The following is a 19,061-nucleotide window of genomic DNA, read 5'->3' as shown; positions in this document are numbered from 1 at the left end:
TTACAATCATGTTGCTTAGCAGTAGAAATTCTGATCACAATTCTCATTGTAAGTTGATGATTACCTGTATATGGATACTACACCTGGATTTCATGTAAGTGTTTACACATGGTAATAATCTGAAATTAACTGTTTAAAAATGTGACCAAGTATGTCTGTATTGTGCCCCAAGGTGGTTAAAGACTGTGTAATTTTTATTTTAAAACTGACAGTCTGTCAAAATAGCCATATATGCTATTTGCAACTCATCAATCGTTATAGAACCTTTTTCATTCAACAGACACTAGATTGTATGGCTACACTATGAAACTGTAATCAAAACAAACGTAACGTCCACCTCTCAGCATATCATTTTCAGGCACTTTCCAGAATGCAATGTGATAATTATTTTTCTGAATATTTGCCAAGCACCAATGAGAAACTGTGCTCCATTTCAGAGAACAAAATATCAAAAATATATTACAAAGAACAACTATTTCTTTGTATTCCAAATTCTATTATCTTCCTGTCAATCAAAACTCAGATGTTCTCATTCCCCCTATTTTCAGAATTAAAGCAAAACAAAACAAGAATTTATCAGATTACAGATGCTCAAAACTTTACGTAAATGGATCTGGAGACAACCCGTGGCCTCCTAATTATTGATAGTTTGCAAGTTCTTATGCTGCGCAGGTGGGTACGTCGGTGCACTGATAAGACTTTAGTAACATTTGGAGTACTGTAGATGACCTAGTCTTCATGTAGGCAATCCACAGAAAGAAATGGGTATGTACATGCTTTTTCCCCCCCCGTGACATTAATATATTTCTATCTGAAATGCTGACTGAAGTGAAGAATTTGGGTAGGTAAGTTGAAAGGTAAGAGAAATGAATTCTTCAGAGGTATTTCATCAACTCTTGGTTAAGAACTCTTTCATCTTTAAATCACATTTGCAGGCAGGACTGTCCTTGGGAAGGGTTTTCTCATTTCATTTTCCTTCTCAAGATTAAGACTATTTCTGTATTTCCAGCTGAAGGACCTGAAGGACAGGTTGGGGGCAGAACCTCCTGATATATCATCAAGTCACTGTTGACTTTTAGTGACCGCATAAGATGACATTCTATCTCTATGGTCCCTAAGAGTCAACACTGATTTCATGGCACATCAGTGCTTCTGCTGGTATGTAGCATAAGATTAGGAAATGAATATATATAATCTTAACATACTTTTCTTATCATACTGTATATATGTTAGTTGCTTGGTTATTTATTTAGAGGGGTCATAACAGACTATAATCAGCCAGTGCCGAGTGGCCTAGTTTTCCTTAACTCTGGAAACTTAATTTTCTTCCAGGATTTGGCTCATCTTCTGAATTTACACTACATGAAAAGATGCACTGATGAGAACCAGAATATCTATTTCATATATTTACCACCATTGGATTGAACTGTAAGAGCAATGTCCTACAGCATCATTTCTATTCACAAGTTCATCCAAGCCATTTTGAAGCTGACTCTGCAATATCCTTCACTCCTGCAGACTTTACAATGGAGAGAACAATCAGCAAACACTAAGCACCAAGCGGTGCTGTATTTCCAGCTGTATTTTCCCCTTCATGGGGAAAAGCAATAAATAAAATTGAAAATGTCCCATTGCTGTCAGCATTTCCAGATACAAGCCTTTCTTTGGCTACTCTTCTAAAAGTGAACAATAGCAGCAAACCACCATTTCTTTGTTATATTTAACTGATACCTGTGATATTATACAGTCTAATTTGTAGCTGAACAACCCCCCCCTCCCCAGCTGTAGTCATGGCTATACAGTATGTTGCTGTGCTGGTGGCTAAGTAAATGAAAATAGGACATACAGACAGGTATCAGGAACAGGATGCTGCATGTGGGAGAGATATGGCTTGTCCTAGTCCTGGTCCCATAAGTACCCAAAATTTTCTCAGCTCCTCATGCTGCACAAAGACTAAGAAGAGAAATTGTTAGTAAACATCACTGCAAGGCAGTTATTTGAAGATACAAAGCAGCCTGTTGTCTAAGAGAAAAAGGAAATAGACAAAGCTCTTGTTGATATCACCCTTGAAGACAAACAGACTCAGAGCAGCTGCTAGAGAGACAATCTTGTGAAGTCATCAAGTCAGCCTTCCCCTTTGAGGACCCATGAATGGAACAGTATGTTAGCTGAAGTTTAGCAGGCAGAATGACTTCCTGCCAATGGAGAAAATGTGCTATCCATAAACACAGCAGAGCTTCAGCACTGCAAATATATATATTTGCATATATATGTAAAAATATAAATATTTTCTTTTCATTGTAATTTGAAATATATCACAGCTGAGCCAAAAATAAATTAGTTCAGTTGATGAACATAGAAGGCAGCATTTCAGCAAAAGTCTGAAACTGATTTTGGAGATTCTGGCAAAGAGACCTTTTAAAGTCTCTTTAAAGTCTCTTTTAAAATGGTCTAAAGCAGAGGTGTGAAACTCGTGATGACACTTTGTCATAACGTGATGTATCACAACTTTTTCCCCCCTTTGCTGGGCATGGTCAGTGAATGATGCATCCAGGCAGCGGGCCACAGGTTTGACACTCCTGGTCTAAACCAATGTTTCCCAGTATATTTCTTAGATATAAATTCCACTGTACTGGAATGGAATGGAATGCTTCTGGGAAAGAATGTAATGTAAAGTACATAGTCCAGGAGAGAAGGAATTGCAGTCTTAATATTGGGAGAGGTAGCTTGAGAAAAGTTGTTAATAGTTAACATCCTCAAGTTTTTAGAATCACTGGAAATGTGTAAATTAAATGGAGTCACTATTCATTATATATTAAAATTTGGATTGCTTATGAAATTTTGAAGTAGACACCTGAGAAAATGGAACACAAAGGAGCAATATATCTAGGGCTCCCCAATCACATTTGGCTGTAACCACTAGATGGCAGCAAAACATTACTTCCCCTGTCTCCCTTTTTAATTGCCACCTAGTGGTCAGGTGACAGTAGCTAGGTATGGTAGCCCTCTAAGTATTGTAGTTGGTTCCATCTAATAAACATTTATTCAAACCATATCAGAAGATAGAACATTACATTTCATGATAGAGTTGCATAAGGGACTGATATCCAGCGTGCTGGACAGAGGCTATCCAATTTGGTAGCTTTAATATATTTGGGGTCTGATTATGTTTTGCTGTTGGATATGGCGAGTAACATAGTCCTAAATAGCTAGAAGATGCCATGCACTTTCCTACTGCTTCAGTAAATTAATTTTCACCCATATACAGCCGGACTCACACGGAGATGCAGTGCCTTTATGAGCACAGTATAGATAATAGTTCCTATTCCAGAGAGCAACACCCCATATCTTTTTTCCCCTTCTATATGAAAAGCAAAGCTTTGAAAAGGATGTTTCCCTTTTGTGTAGTGAACCTGAAATATGCCTTTTATTGAAGTCTAGTATTCACTTAACTTTGAACAATTTCTACTACCTTCTATTGTTAATAAGAGCAACTCATCAAATCCAAAGCCAATTTCTTGTGTACTGCATTCTGTTAGCCATTTTCATCCAATCGTCACTAGATCTAAAAACTTTCAAATTTCCCATACATTCAGAATTGAAAAGGGCAATGAAAGAAAAAGAACGCTGGTAAAGAATGGACTTTTCCTTCACAATCTCATTAAAGAACTATCGTTGGTTTAAATACGTTTCAACTTTTCACCAAAGGCAACACATGGATGTTTGTGCTACCTTCTTATGTGCCGGGTTCACCGCTAATCTGTTCAATTCTTTCTGCATCATTATAAGGGATCTTTTGTTCAGAAGATAGTCAGTTACTGCAGAGAAGGAAAACCAATTTGAAGCACTTCTTATCTTTGTAATACATTAAACCTTTTCTTTGTATTTTCAATTCTTTGCTTTTCCCCATAAGGGAACTAGGCATACACATGTTCCAAAGCAAAATAGAATGCGCGTATGCAAATGGAAGAGTCTGCGGATGGCTTTTCATGCTCAAAGTAGACCCTGATCTGACTTTTGTATGACAAAATCAAATTATCACACATCTGCAGTTCAATGGATGCTCTCCATAGAATGGATGTCATGAAGAGTCATATAAGCGATCCGAACCTTTTGATCATTTTTGCTCACCCAAAAATATCTGCTTTCCACTGTTATATTAAATACTTTTACTAAGGAAAAAAGCACATTACTTCTTTCGACAAGTCCAAACAGTCACCACAGATAAAATCTTGAAGTGCAGTTGCTCTTCCCAGTAGCCACAGTATAAAGTTTGAGCTTGTGTGTGTGTGTGTGTTACTTTAGTAACTCAGTTAAAAGAGCAAAGATCTTTTGGGAAAGAATTATCAACCTACTCCAATTATTTATATATATTTATTTATTTTGTCAAGTATGTATTAGATAATATATATCAGTATAAGCATGAATTGAATACATAAAATGAATGCAAATAAAGGGAACATTAGGACAGGGACGGTAGGCACGCTGGTGCTCTTATGCACGCCCCTTACAGACCTCTTAGGAATGGGGTGAGTTCAACAGTCGACAGTCTTAGGTTAAAATTTTGGGGGTTTGGGGATGAAACCACAGAGTCAGGTAGTGCATTCCAAGCACTGGCCACTCTGTTGCTGAAGTCATATTTTCTGCAATCGAGTTTGGAGTGGTTCACTTTAAGTTTATATCTGTTGTGTGCTCGTGTATTGCTATGGTTGAAGCTGAAGTAGTCATTGACAGGTAGGACATTGTAGCAGATAATTTTATGAGTTATGCTTAGGTCATAACGAAGGCAGCATAGTTCTAAGTTTTCTAAGCCTAGAATTTCAAGTCTGGTGGCATAAGGTGTTCTGTTTCGAGCAGAGGAGTGGAGGACTCTTCTTGTGAAATATTTCTGGACACGCTCAATTGTATTAATGTCCAATATGCAGTGCAGGTTCCAGACAGATGAGTTGTATTCGAGAATTGGTCTAGCAAATGTTTTGTATGCTCTGGTTAGTAGTGTGATATTACTGGAGAAGAAGCTACACAAGATTAGGTTAACAACTCTTAATGCCTTTTTGGAGATGTTGATAGAGTGGGCTTTGGCACTTAGATCATTAGATATGAGTACTCCAAGGTCCTTGACAGAGTGAGGGTCATCTACAAGGTCGTGTCCACTCAGATTGCATTTTGTGTTCTAAGATTCTTTTTGCCAATGTGTAAGACAGAGCATTTGTTGGTTGAGATTTGGAGTTGCCAATTGTTTGACCATTCTGACACAAAGTCAAGGTCTTTTTAAAGGGTAGCAGAATTGTTGGTGTGTTAAATAGTTTTACATTGGTGAAGAGAACGCAGTTGCTTATAATATGATTGCAAAGGTCATTTATGTATAGTATGAAGAGTGTTGGTCCTAGAACACTGCCTTGGGGGACACCACTATTAACAGGTGCAGGATTTGATAGGGCGCTCCCTATTTTGACCACTTGTGACTTCCTAAATCCAATATGCTGGGGAAAAAATGAAAATAATTTGGGGATGGGGAAAAATCTCACCTTATTTTAAGTACTTACTGTCATAACTCTGGTATGAAAATCTATTCTAACTTTACTCCTTGTTAGGATTTGACAACTTGAAGTAAGAAGGAGAAAGATACACTTTTTTGCCCATTAGATTACATATAAAAGGTCACTGGCTATTGGTTTAGTAGTATCTGTCAAACAGAGATAAATGTATGCCATTTTTTTTTTTAGAAACCGTGTTGTTGATGCTTAAATCTCCATAGGGCTTATTTTCAGCTATTGACCTTTTCTAACCAGGAAACATGTCATACCAGATCTCATATGCTTGAACCATGAAAATAAAACCTTCATAAAGGAATTATATAATGTCTGGCTGAAGGGTATGGTAAAGAATTACACTAAATTAATCCTGAGGTGGTATCTGTTGTGGAATTTATTCATCTCATCAAAAAGGCAGTTCAGTTATACCCATTAAACTGTCCTTTTAAATTATTTTTTTTTTCATATGATATTGGGATTAACATTATGGCTAGCATTTTCTATGATGGTTGTCTATCTCCAGGCTCAATAAATAATGCAACCCAATTTTTTAATCTCCCAGAATTAGCATATTTCTCACAGGGCTTTTACACATGGATGGTGGGGGAGAAGAGGTAATTTTCATTTTAAAATAAAGGAATCTCTTTTAAGGCTTAGTGAAGAAAATATGTAGTTATTTTAGTGTAATAATTATTTTTAATTATTACACTGCTCAAGCTTCGTTGCATGACCATTTCAAGAAGTATCGTTTGCCCTATGCTTGTTACAAGTTATTGATTTTATCAACTGCACATACCTCTGATATTTCAGATATTTTAAAAAAGGAACTGGGTTCTATAAAACATTGCCTTGATTTAGTTTTATAATTTTAGCACATTTTAAAAAGAATTGGATACCTGATTTAGGTTAGAAAAAATACAAAAGGAACCCTAACCTATGACTATCACTAAGTGTTGTATCTTATGATTCTCAATGAATGTATTTTTTTTAATGAACACTGAGAGCATATGCACCAAAGACAAATTACTTGTGTGTCCAATCACATTTTGCCAATAAAGAATTCAATTCAATTCAGCTCTGCTCTGCTCTGCTCTGCTCTGCTCTGCTCTGCTCTGCTCTGCTCTGCTCTGCTCTGCTCTACTCTACTCTACTCTACTCTACTCTATCATGTTCAACAATCCAGAACTAAAAGCCAACAATGAGGCCAGCCAAAGCATCCCAAAACTTTGAAGTCTAAATCAGAAGCTCTTACATCAATGCTGACACAAACATGCAAACAACTGAAAAGGTACTGAAACCTGTATTTTGTATATCTTTACTAATAAACAAGGCAGATTGGTACTGCCTGATCTGCCTTGTATATTAACAGAAGTATCACCTACTTCAAACATCTTTAAACAATTTGAAGAAAACATACACAATTCATGCTTTTTAAATGTCTATTCTACCTTTGTTTTCTGCTCAAACAAGGGTCTTCACAAGTCTGATGAATCTGTGAGAGTAAAGACAAAGGACAAATATTTTTGCAGTATCAAATTTTGATGCAGTATAGATCTTCCCAAGTCAGATGCCTACATACTTTCCTACTGAAAGTGTTGTTAGCATGTACTTTGAATTCTTCTCCTAAGAACCCAAGTTTATTTGAAATTATTAATGAAGTTTATTTGTTTTTATCAATGATCATAAGAAAGAGTAAGTTGTCTTTATTTATTTGCTTGCTTGCAATGAATTTAACAGATTTATCAAAGCCATCACAATGATTCATATCAAACAGGCAAGCCAGCCCATTGAGAAATTATGTCCTTCAAAGACTACCTTTTAGTCCAAACATGATTCTATATGCTTTCTTTATAAGGATGTAATACAATGCATTATTCATATATAGTAATATTTTAAATCACTAACTCTGTAGTGACTGTATTAAAGTATAAAATGGTGAGACAAAGTCGAATGGAAGATTTTGGGGGATTTCTTTTAATTCTGTTTAAAATTAAAGTATTTAAATGAAGTCTCACCAAACTAATCACATAATAAACCAAAAGATTGGCTGTCACTGAAGCTATGTGCTGGAGTTGACTAAAAACATTGTACACCTTTGATACAATTATAACTTCCATAATTATAATATAATATAAAATACCTTATAAAAGCAGCCATTTTAAAAGCATTCCTAGGTCTGCATTTCTCAGGGGATTCATAACATTTGCATCTGTTAACCAGGCGGATGGCTGTGACTGCAGACAGGATCTAGGCAATTGATTGTGTGATGCATAAATATTCCCTTGTGTTATATTTATACATTGGCTGGGCATGCTGTGCTCAGCCCAATTAAGGTTTAGATTTTCATTTCATGCAAATGCAGGTATTCGTTTATTTTAAGGTGCAAAGTGTTATCATTAACATTAAATCCTTCCCCCAACCAGCACACTGATTTATCTCCTTTATTTTTTTGTTGTTGTTTATAACATCTGTTTTTGTGTGTCTGTGCATGTATTGCATACGTGTATAAGTGTGTCCGTATGCGTCTTTGGCTACAATTTTAAAAATAACACTCAGCAATACTAAAATGTGTCTGTTTTAAAAACAAGGCAATTATTTAAATCAAATGCTGCTTTAAAAGCCATCGAAAGGAAAAGCCAGAGGACTTCTATTAGAGTATATATTTAAATCTTGGTCTCACCTCAGAAAACCTCCTGTTCTTTTTGTAATGGAGTAGGAAGAACAGATTCCAATACTGATCTCAGAGTTCAGTCAAGGTTATATGGATGAGTATTTAAATTGAATAAAAAAATGGTAGAGATAACCAAGAAGCTCTGCTTAGTATTATTCTCACACAATTACAAATTGATGAAGTGTGAGAGTTGGGTTATTACATTTGTTAATGCCTCGAATAATCAGCGTTTCTGATCATGAAAGGAGTCTGTTTGCCATAGCAAGTCATCCTCTTCGGATCTTCCACAATACTAGGGTGAATATTTTTAAAAGCCTGTCATTTCAACCCCCGTGCACCTGAGATCACATGAAAACAATGTCTAATTAGAACCGTAGTTAGAACAAATTGGAGAGCTAACCTCTGAAAGGTTGCTAAAAGGCCTTGTCTGCATCCATAAATGTCATGATGTGGTGGGAACAAAAGAGTTTTTCAGAAGGATACCTGCATATAGATGATTTATTCACTGATCTTCAACAGATAGTCTTGATGGATTTTTTTCAGTGGTGGGATTCAACCGGTGTAACAGCCGGTTCGCTGAGCGTGCACATGGTGCATTTAAAAACAGCTCTAAAACTTACCTTCTACTGCAGCCCCGGTGAGTAAAAGAGTTCTGCCACACCTATCAGCTGGGCTTCAAACTAAGGAAATATAGGTCAGTATAATGCAGAGGCAGGCAGGCGGGCCAACCTGATCGTTGGAGTGAACCGGTTCAATCTCAGATGATCATCGGAGCTTCTGGTTCCCATCAGGGGTGAAATGCTCCCAGTTCGGACCGGATCGCCCAATCCAGTAGCAATGGAGGCAGGTGGTTCGGAGAACCAGTAGCAAAAATTCCTGCCCCCCCCCCCCCAATTGCCCAGCTGAGCCTACAGAAGTCTACACTTCTTTGGCTGAAAAAATGCTTTTAAAAGTAAAAAAAAAAAAGCCTCTGATGATCGTGCGGCTCAGCTGAGATCATCAAAGGCTTTTAAAAGCATTTTTTCTACAACCTCTTTGGCCAAAGAGGTTATAGAAAAAATGATTTTAAAGGGAAAAAAAGCCTCTGCCGATCAGGCAAGTCAGCTGGGGTCAGAGGCTTTAAAAGCATTTTTTTTTACAACTTCTTCAGCCGAAGAGGTTGTAGAAAAAATGGTTTTAAAAGTTAAAAAAAAAAAAAGTTGGCCATGCCCACTCAGTCATATTACCCACCACCACCACCAAGCCACACCCACAGAACTGGTAGTAACAGATTTTACATTGCACTACTGGTTCCCATGAACCGGTTCTAATAGGCTGAATCCCACTCCTGGGTTTTTTTGAATAAATTAAATAAATTTATTTATCCTGGCAATTTAAAAGGTTATATTGTTTCATCTTATTTTTAAGGGTAGACAACCCATGGCCCACAATCTACATTTAGTTTTTAAGCTTTTCTTTTTGCAGCCTCCAAAGATTGGCCTATTTGCATATCATGGTGGTGTAATTTGCTGTTTGTGTTCAATGGGATAAGCGTCTCCAGGTAAAACCTCAATTAAATAACTGTCTAGCCTATCAAAGCAAACAAATGAAATTGTCAACTCCAAAGACTTTCAAAGGTCTCTGAATTCCAGCCTCCTATTCTTCAGTGAGATCATGAGATCACCACTATGTCTTTGTCATTTTTCACTGTGGAAAAAAATATCTAAAATTGTTGCCTATCACTGAATTACAGGAAGATTCTTCATAGTTTTTTTTATTGGGCAATATCTCTGTGAGACAGGACCATGGGATTGATTAAGATTGACAATATTTTGTAGGCTATGATCCAAAACTCATTCAAGCAACACAAGATGATTTCTGGGAATGTAGTATTGCTGAAAGGAGCACAGTTGATTTCATTTTGAGTCCACTCTTTTAGGCCTTGTTAGAATGGCTTTAAGGGTGGTAAGACCAGCTCTGCAAGGAATTTTTTGTTCCATATGTGGCAAAATATCTGAATTGTGATTGTCTGAATATCTGAATTGTGGAAGAAAGAAAAATATATTAATAAATTTGCTGTCAAATTTATTAGGACTCTACCAGACTGGGGGCAAGGGTTTGAATCACCTCTCATAAAAATAAATTTAGGTTTGTTAATAGGTACAGGAATTCCTGATAGTTTTGCTCAGTACGTTATGCCCATGAATATCTCCATCATCACTCATTTGCTTTTTCCATTAAAAAAAAAACCCTTCACAAAAACATGCTGAGGAAACTGCCATCTGTCACGAAACATAAAGATGATTCTTCTGCATCTGGTCTGTCTCAATCCAAATTTTAAAATACTGTAATACCAGCACTCACACTTTTATCTGAATTTGTCAGCTATTTCAATCTTAACCATATTATCCACTTGAAGGTGGAAAATCCACTCAATGTGGAAAAGTCACCCTCATCATTGATCTATTTTTTTAAAAAAAGTGACAAACATGGTTTAACCAAAGAAAAAGATAGGTCTAAGTAAAACAATGAGTTGTCTCCTGCAACTGCTCCCAATTACTACATTAGACCTAAAAATAGGATCTTTTCTTTCTTCTATGGAAGAGATTCTCAACAAATAAAAATGAGAGATATGCAGAATTTGTAGCTAATACTGTAGATTGCCACTTAAAGAGCCTTGGTAGTACAGTGGTTTAAAGCACTCTGTTATTAAGACCAGCTACCTGCAATTACTGCAGGTTCAAATCTCGCCAGGCTCAAGGTTGACTCAACCTTCCATCCTTTCTAAGGTAGGTAAATTGAGGACCCAGTTGTGGGGGCAATAAGCTGACTTTGTATAAATATACAAAAAGGATGAAGGCTATTGCTTAGCACATTGTAAGCCGCCCTGAGTCTCCGGAGAAGGGTGGCATATAAATCAATAATAATAATAATAATAATAATAATAATAATAATAATAATAATAATAGAGCCAGCTTTAAGAGTCCAATGATTAAGGCACAAGGCCAGAAACCAGGATGACCAAGTTGATCTGAAAAAAGCAGACCCTCAACTTGCAAGAAAACACTAGGAAGAAAAGAGAGGAAAAAAAATGGTAGCTTTTAATACTTGTACCCATCCATAAATTAACATTGGTATGAAAAGAAGAAATAATGCTCTTTCATGTAATTATGAAGCCTAACATTCTCCCAGGCTCCCAAACAATTGTAGGCAAACATGTTGAAGAATTCCAGCCCTGATTCATTTTACTTTGAATATTGTTATAATGCAATATGTCAAAGCAGACTTCATTGTGACAGTAATAAAAAGAGGGCTATGCACGCAAACCCAACACCTGTCTGCTGTTGTTGGGACAGCTCATCTTTTTTTCGGGCTCCAGTATCAGTCGAAAAGAAAGGAAAAATGTTCTTGTTGCTGATTTTAGAAACCTATACTCATTAAAATAAATGCACATCTTAAAGCAGTAGTATCTATTTTAAAACATTTGTGCAGAAGCCTGGAAAAAGGTAGCCTAATAAATGACTGGCAGAGAGGTTGGAGGCCTAAAACCATTCTTCTGAACCATTTTCCAGATGTGCACAGCCATAATAAATAGAATGCTTCAACAGGAAAACCTTCCCCTGTAGCATACATTCCCTTTAGATTCTCATTCTCATTCTGTCTCTCTCTCTCTCTCTCTCTCTCTTGTGTTTATTAGGATGCTCATTTAAATTTTGTGAGTGTATGTCAGGGGTGCCAAACTCACGGCCGTGGGCCAGATGCGACACATACTGGCCATGCACACCCCCGCTTTAGCAAAGGGAAAAAAAGTCATGATACATCACGTGACACAGACGTGACATTGCGAGTTTGACACCCCTGGTGCAGGGGTGAAATTCAGCAGATTCTGACAGGTTCTGGAGAACCGGTAGCAGAAATTTTGAGTAGTTCAGAGAACTGGCAAATGCCACCTCTGGCTGGCCCCAGAGTGGGGTGGGAATGGAGATTTTGCAATATCCTTCCCCCAGGAATGAGGAGGAAATGGGGATTTTGCAGTATCCTTCCCCTGCCATGCCCACCAAGCCACGCCCACAGAACAGGTAGCAAAAAAAAAATTGAATTCCATCACTGCCCTGGTGTATGTATTCCATATGAGAGCAATGGCAATTGCTGTTATGGAATACAGTGTATTTCAAAATTTGAAATATTTTAGATCAGGTTGTGCAATGAATATTAAAGTCTGCACATTTTAATTGCATAAAGTTTTATGCTGTGTTCAAGTGGCTTTTCATCCTGCTGTTTCCTCCATCTCGCCATATGCTTTGTCTTTAACTCATTACAATTTACCATTCCCCAGCCTCCACAATCTAAAATAGGTTATGCTGAAATCAAAATTCTGCTCAGTAATTGCTTTACATAATTACCAGCTTACTTGATATAAAAGTATATGCTAAGGTAATAGGATAGATTGACACTAACAGTCATCGGAGAGACAGAGAACCTCTTCATCTAAATTAACACTAGCATTGAAAAGCTATTATATGTAGCTTGATGACCAAAGGGCGAGAGCACCTAGTTCAACGGGATTTCTAAAAGGAATAATTTAATTTGTAGCATAATTTAGGGGCATATTGCTATGACAGGAGAATAAAGCTTGAGGAAAAATATGTCAAAGTAAGATTATTTAATCAGACTGCCCACGCTGCATCAGAATGTCCATGCAAAAGGAAGGGAAAAAAATCCATGTGTTTTCTTAAATAATATTAATTTTTAAAAGTCTTTAAATTGCTCACAAACAATAGCCAATATAGTGGCTGTCATGTTCTAGTTAGATAAAAAATACAATAGGGCAGTCAAAGGTGGTTTTTTCCCTTCAAATTTTTCTTTTTTTTTCTTTTTTCTTTTTGCTCCATAGTGTAGTTGTTATGGCTGGTTGGAAGCGAAGTAAGATAATTTAGAAAAGACCATGGGCCAAAACATCAAGAGTATTTAGTGATAGTTTTCTTCATTTGCCTCTGCTCCACAAGTATTGGCATGGCCCAGTAGAAAGTTACCTGCATCTTCAATTCTTTACCTTTAAACCCAGCCAGAAATTTTGTGAAGAGTTAGTGAGATATCTCTTCCAAAACTGAAAAAGGCAGGAGTCTAGCCAATGCCTGAGGAACCTGGGAGGTGTCCTGTTTCAGGTTTCCAACTCATACACATAGTTGCTAGGTGATAATAGCAATTTAGTCAAGGCTGAGCTGATAGCAGCAGAGGAGAAAAATATTGTAAATCAAAAAACTCTCTTGGAAAGAAAGCTTGCCTGGACGGTCCCACTTTCAACAGGGGCGCAAAGAAGAACACCCAATCCAGTTCAAAGTTCAGAAAGCCAAATCATATTTGTCAGCCAGTCCAAGGTCAAGAGTTTCACAAGCAGGATTCACAGGAATGGCAGATCATTGTTTCAAGTTGCCTCTTAAATCAGCTAGCTAACTACAATTCAGAAAGTACTTTTGTTTCTTGTCAAGGAGCATCATTGAACTTTTTTGTTCTGCTTTCTACTCTTGATTGAGGACCATGCTTCATCATCTGGCTGTTCCAATGGTACCTATATTTGATCAGCCTCAGGATATTCCTAGCTTGGTGTTTCCTGAGGCTGATATTCTAAAGTTCAGCTGGAGCAGCTTCTTCAAAGTCTGCGTTCTAGTACCCCAGCCCAGTCAAAAGGAGGGTAGACGTGGGGCAGCAATTTTGTATGGCAGAACAAAGCCAAAGGCTGTGTTATTTTTTATTTTTCACCACTCTACATTTCAGATCATGTTCCCTGGAGATGCTTCTAATGATATCTTATTTCTTCTAATCTTCTTTTATTGAAGGGCCATGGTGTCACTAGAATGCAGTATTGCAGGCTACTTCTGCTGACTGCCGACTGGCTGCAATTTGGCAGTTCAAATCTCACCAGGCTTAAGGTTGACTCAGCCTTCCATCTTCTGAGTTGGGTAAAATGAGGATCTGAATTGTTGGGGGCAATATGCTGACTCTGTAAACCACTTAGAGAGGGCTGTAAAGCACTATGAAGCGGTATATAAGTCTATTGCTTATTTCAGATTTCATGGAATTTCATGGATTTCATGGCAGATATGAAAACCATCGGTCTATCTAAATGTGCTATTGGCTTGATTGCTGTGCTTGTTAGTTTCCTCTATTGAGAAGAATGAGTAAAAGTGGGAAAGGGGTTGCTTATATTGCCTTGTCCTAATATACCATGGTAGTACTTGACATATAGACCAGACTAAGAAATAGACACCGGAGACCTATAGCTCAGACTCACCTTGAACTATGAGATGGGGAGCAAATAAATAAATAAAGCTGCTCTGTTTAATTTCAAAGCCTTTATTGTCATTGTACATCATCTATACAAGGAAATTGGTTAAAATAGCTACGGTAAGTCAATCTGCCAATATGAATGTGGTACTTTTTTAAAGGGGCCCTTGGTGCTCTCTAAGCTTGGTTGTTTTCTTGCAGAGATTTCATTACCCAAACTAGGTAGCAACATCACTAACATTGATGATGTTACCTAATTTGGGTAATAAAATGTCTGCAAGAAAACAACGAAACTCAGAGACCATGAAGGATCCCTCATTTCAACCCTGAACTACAAATATTCTCCTTTATTGGTATTTTTCTTTCCTCTTATTTCTTCGCTAGCTGGATACCCATGCTTCACTATGAAACCATGTGATGGGGGCTTGAAAAATTGATAATTACAGCTTGACAATTAATGAGTAGTTACGATCAGCCTCTCCTCTCCCCTTCTCTCCCTCAGCCTTGCCCCACAGAAGGCTCCCCTATCCTATCCCCTTCTCTCCCTCAGCCTTGCCCCATAGAAGCCTCCTCTATCCCCTTCTCTCCCTCAGCCTTGCCCCTAAGAAGCCTCCCCTATCCTATCCCCTGGTTGTTGCTGTGAAAGTAAAACTGAAAGTGAAACTCCTCTCCTCTGCTTGTGTTTTGCATTTGGAACAGATTTCTTTTAAGGTGGGGAGGAGGTGTAGAACTCCTTAGCATCAGAAGGCTGTTTGGAAAGTGAAACAGTATTTGCTGTGTGAGCAAGAAGGAGACAGGAAGGAGCCTGGCCATGGTTTAGCTCAAGTGTTCTGTATTAAAGCTGCTTCCTGCTGTGAAAGTAAAACTGAAAGTAAAACTCCTCTCCTCTGTTTGTATTTTTTATTTGGAATAGATTTCTTTTCAGGTGGGGAGGGGGAGTAGAACTCCTTAGCATCAGAGCATGTTAATAATAATATAGGAAATACTAATGCTTTGATGGTCATTTTTAAAAATCCTTTCTTAGTGAGATAGTAATAGATAGAAGGAATATTACTGATTTATATTATTAGTTGGAGCCAATGACTATTCAGTCAGAAATCAGGACCAATTTTTATTCTTACGTTTTGCTATCTTTGTGCTTTATTTTATAAATGGTTGGGGGAAAGGCAGAAAAGTCTATATAGAATTTCAATTGAACAATATGCTGTTTTCAAAATTTTGCTCACATTAAGTGTCCTCAGCATGGTGAAAGTGTCTGGAGAGAGCCCCATTGGCTCTCTGTCAAACATCAAAGTGATTTTTCAAAATGTTATGATGGTTTATAGGCAGGGTACCCTGCCCTCTATATATTTATCTGAGTAGCATCTCAGTGTGAATTCACTCTTTCTTTGAGATCATACAAAGCAAGCAAATTGGCCATTCTGAAATATATAGTCAAGTTAAAAAACTAAACTTGTCATGCTGAGTTAGTTTGAGCTATCAGTGCAATATGTATTCAGGAGAAAGCTCTGCAGTCCATAATTCACTTGTCCAAACCTAAACTAAAATATTATGGTTCAGATACATGCGAGGAGCAATTATCTGACTTGATTTGAATTAGGAGTATTCAGCAAATGTCTGTGTTAAATTTGAAAATATACCCAATATGAGACAGAAGTCCAAATATACATTTAAATGATTCTAGACCCTGGATATATGTAGATATTTTTTCTCTGTTCGAGAGATATTAAAGAATCCCTTGTAATTTTTTATTTCCAAGAATGAAGATTTTTTTTCCTTCGCAAACATTCTTCCATGGATGTTTTCTAATATTCCAATCAGAATTTTGAAGTTGATTATTAGATGAAATTCCTTTCAGTTCAGTCTTCTTGCCAGCTCTCTGAAATAAATGATAGAACCAGCAGATTCAATCTGAAAATGGGAAAATTTCATTTGGTGCACATTTTAAGCTAATTTATGTATGCATACTTTGATTTGCTGATTAGAACAGTTTTAGATTGTGTACCACTCTGAATTTTGCCATTTTCACTTCAACATACAAAAATTGCCTACAGAAATTAATTTATTAAGGAAAACGGAATACAAAGGGCATATATTAGGGAGAGTTTACAAAAGAGAAAGCTGTAAAAAATTGACATTCTAGAAGGAAACTGTACATAGACAAATGCAAATTTCTCTCATTTTGTTGACAGATGGCCGACTAACATTTGAAACCATAACCTTTTTTTCCCAACCACTTATTGTCCTGTTGGTTTCAGGGTTGCTATTTATTTTCCTTTCTTATGCAAGGTAGACATGAGGAAAAATTATATTTGCTTCTAACCTTCAATTGTGGCAGAAACATACATTTGTGCATGCTTGTGTGTTTCAGTATGCGATCACCTTGTTATGATCTTTGTCAGATAACTTCATTCCCAGACTTTCTGTGGATCTTTTCAAAGCACATGTCTTTTGTTCACTAATTCTTTCAAAATCCTTCGTCTATTCTAATTACCATAATTTTTTTAGATTATTTTCATTTATTAGCTTTAACAGCAAGAATCACTAGGATTGAGGTGTTCAATAAATCACATTTATAAATGAATAGTTTTGTACAGCTTTTGGAATGGAGAACAAGGAATTCAACAGGAACCTATGCATTCCTGCTTATATCTGCTGTGACAGTTTTCATTTTGTTGGATTGTGCTATTTCAATTATAAAGAAATCCATGACAGAGGTGTGTGTGTGTGTGTGTGTGTGTGTGTGTGTATGTGTATGTGTATAGATAGATATAGATATATATAATATGTATGTCATACAGTATTCTGAAATTTGACAGTCCAAATTTAGAATATTTCTCCAATATTATTATTATTATTATTATTATTATTATTATTATTATTATTATTGTGGCTTATATTAAATGGGGTATTTCAAATAGTTTTTGTAATGCAAATAGTGAACAGGTTATGTTAAATCACAAAAGTTGAAAGTATTTTGCTTATTTAAGTAAGTTTGAATTTGCTTATGCATTTTTCAGAAGAGATATCAAAAATTCTGCTGACATTTTCAGTATGGCTTTCAGTGCCCCTTATTACAATTACTTTAAGAGCTTTGAACTTTATCTTTGACAGGAAAGAAAGAAACACTGATGACATTAGATTTTATGTTTTCTGAACAAGCCTCTGTAGACTAAGCTTTAAAAAGTGAAAGTGTTCTAGAGCATAGAAAGCAATTATAATTATGTGAGAAGTATTGTTTTGTCAGCTTCTGGAAGTGACACAATCTTGACTATGCTCAGAAGAGGGAAGCTAAAAGAAAAGTTTAATCTTGAAAATTAGTTCCAACAAACTTTTCCTGTTGCTGCTTCCTGTGGATCATTTAGTGCAGTATGGTAGCAGGGAAATTTTGAGAATTGACATCCACATACCTTAAAAAAAGAAACATTTCCATGTAGAACCCACTGTCTTTACAAAATATTTCTGAGTATGATCCTTTTTGACTGAATATATGACTGAAATATAAATTGCCATCATTTTTTGTTGGTTAAATATAAAGGTACTGTTCCATGTTGAATATATGGTAATGCATGAAATGGAATTGGCTGTACTTCTGATACTAAATATGAGGAGGATTACATCAATGGTTATTCTGCTATAATAAAAATCTCTAACTCTTTTTGTAGAAACAACAGATATGAAGCAAATATGTAGCATCTCTCCCCCCCTCTCTCAACATTTTGCAGAAAGTTGCAAGGAATAAAGCAACCCAAGATGGACTTCATTTCGTTCTCTGCACAAACTCAGAAGAATGTTCCCTTCTGTTTTTTTCCCCTGCCCTTTCACTGTACACTATTCATAGCTGCTTTTTCCTCCGATAAACTTTTAAAAAGTTAAGAGTATTCTAAGGTAACTTCTTCTAGAAAGAGAACTACAGGCAGTCCTTGACTTACAGCCAGAATTGAGATTGCAAAATTCATTGTTAAGTGGTGTGGTCATTAAATGAAACATCATGGTGACTGCAGCTTTCGTTGCCAGCTTCTCTATTCACTTGTTGGATGTTGACTGAAAAGGTCACCTTTAGAAACATGATTGCAGGAGCTGCAATTGTTCCAAGTACAAACTAGTTGTCAAGAACTCATATCACAATAATGTGATCATGGGAACATGGTTACGTTATAAATGCAAAGACTATATCCCTAAACCCGGGGTGAAATGCTACTGGTTTAGACCAGTTCCCCTGAACTGGTAGTAAAAAATGCTACCGGTTTGGGCAAATTGGTATTTCTGACGATCAGCTGGGCGATGATCAGCTGTGACGCGCAATTTATATTATCTAGAATCATTGGATTTCCTGCTTTCTAGCTAATCTAAATTGCATGCCACAGCTGTTCTACTTACCTTTGCAGGCTCTGAAGGCTTCAAAATGTTCCTTTTTTAGCACTGTGAGGGTGCGCCTCAGGTGTGCATGCACGCGCAAAGCACGCGCTCAGTAGCAGACTCACAGAACCGGTAGCAGACTTCAGAGGATTTCACCGCTGCCCTAAACCCTAAGGGGCTGCCACAAAGAAGAGGGGGGTCAACCTACTCTCCAAAGCACCTGAAGGCAGGAC

General features: G+C 37.0%; 1 long non-coding RNA gene across 1 annotated transcript; it reads left to right on the top strand.

The window, feature by feature from the left end:
* The first annotated feature begins 621 nt into the window (after positions 1-621).
* Positions 622-1,628, top strand: LOC117672374 (uncharacterized). The gene is made up of 2 exons (XR_004593208.3): positions 622-672; positions 1,333-1,628. It is a non-coding gene; the product is annotated as an uncharacterized LOC117672374 (long non-coding RNA).
* Positions 1,629-19,061: the final 17,433 nt, after the last annotated feature.

The sequence above is a fragment of the Pantherophis guttatus genome, chromosome 3 (assembly GCF_059756535.1).
Source record: "Pantherophis guttatus breed Tessera chromosome 3, ASM5975653v1, whole genome shotgun sequence".
Classification (NCBI taxonomy): domain Eukaryota; kingdom Metazoa; phylum Chordata; class Lepidosauria; order Squamata; family Colubridae; genus Pantherophis; species Pantherophis guttatus.
This window is presented reverse-complemented; position numbering and strand designations above follow the sequence as displayed.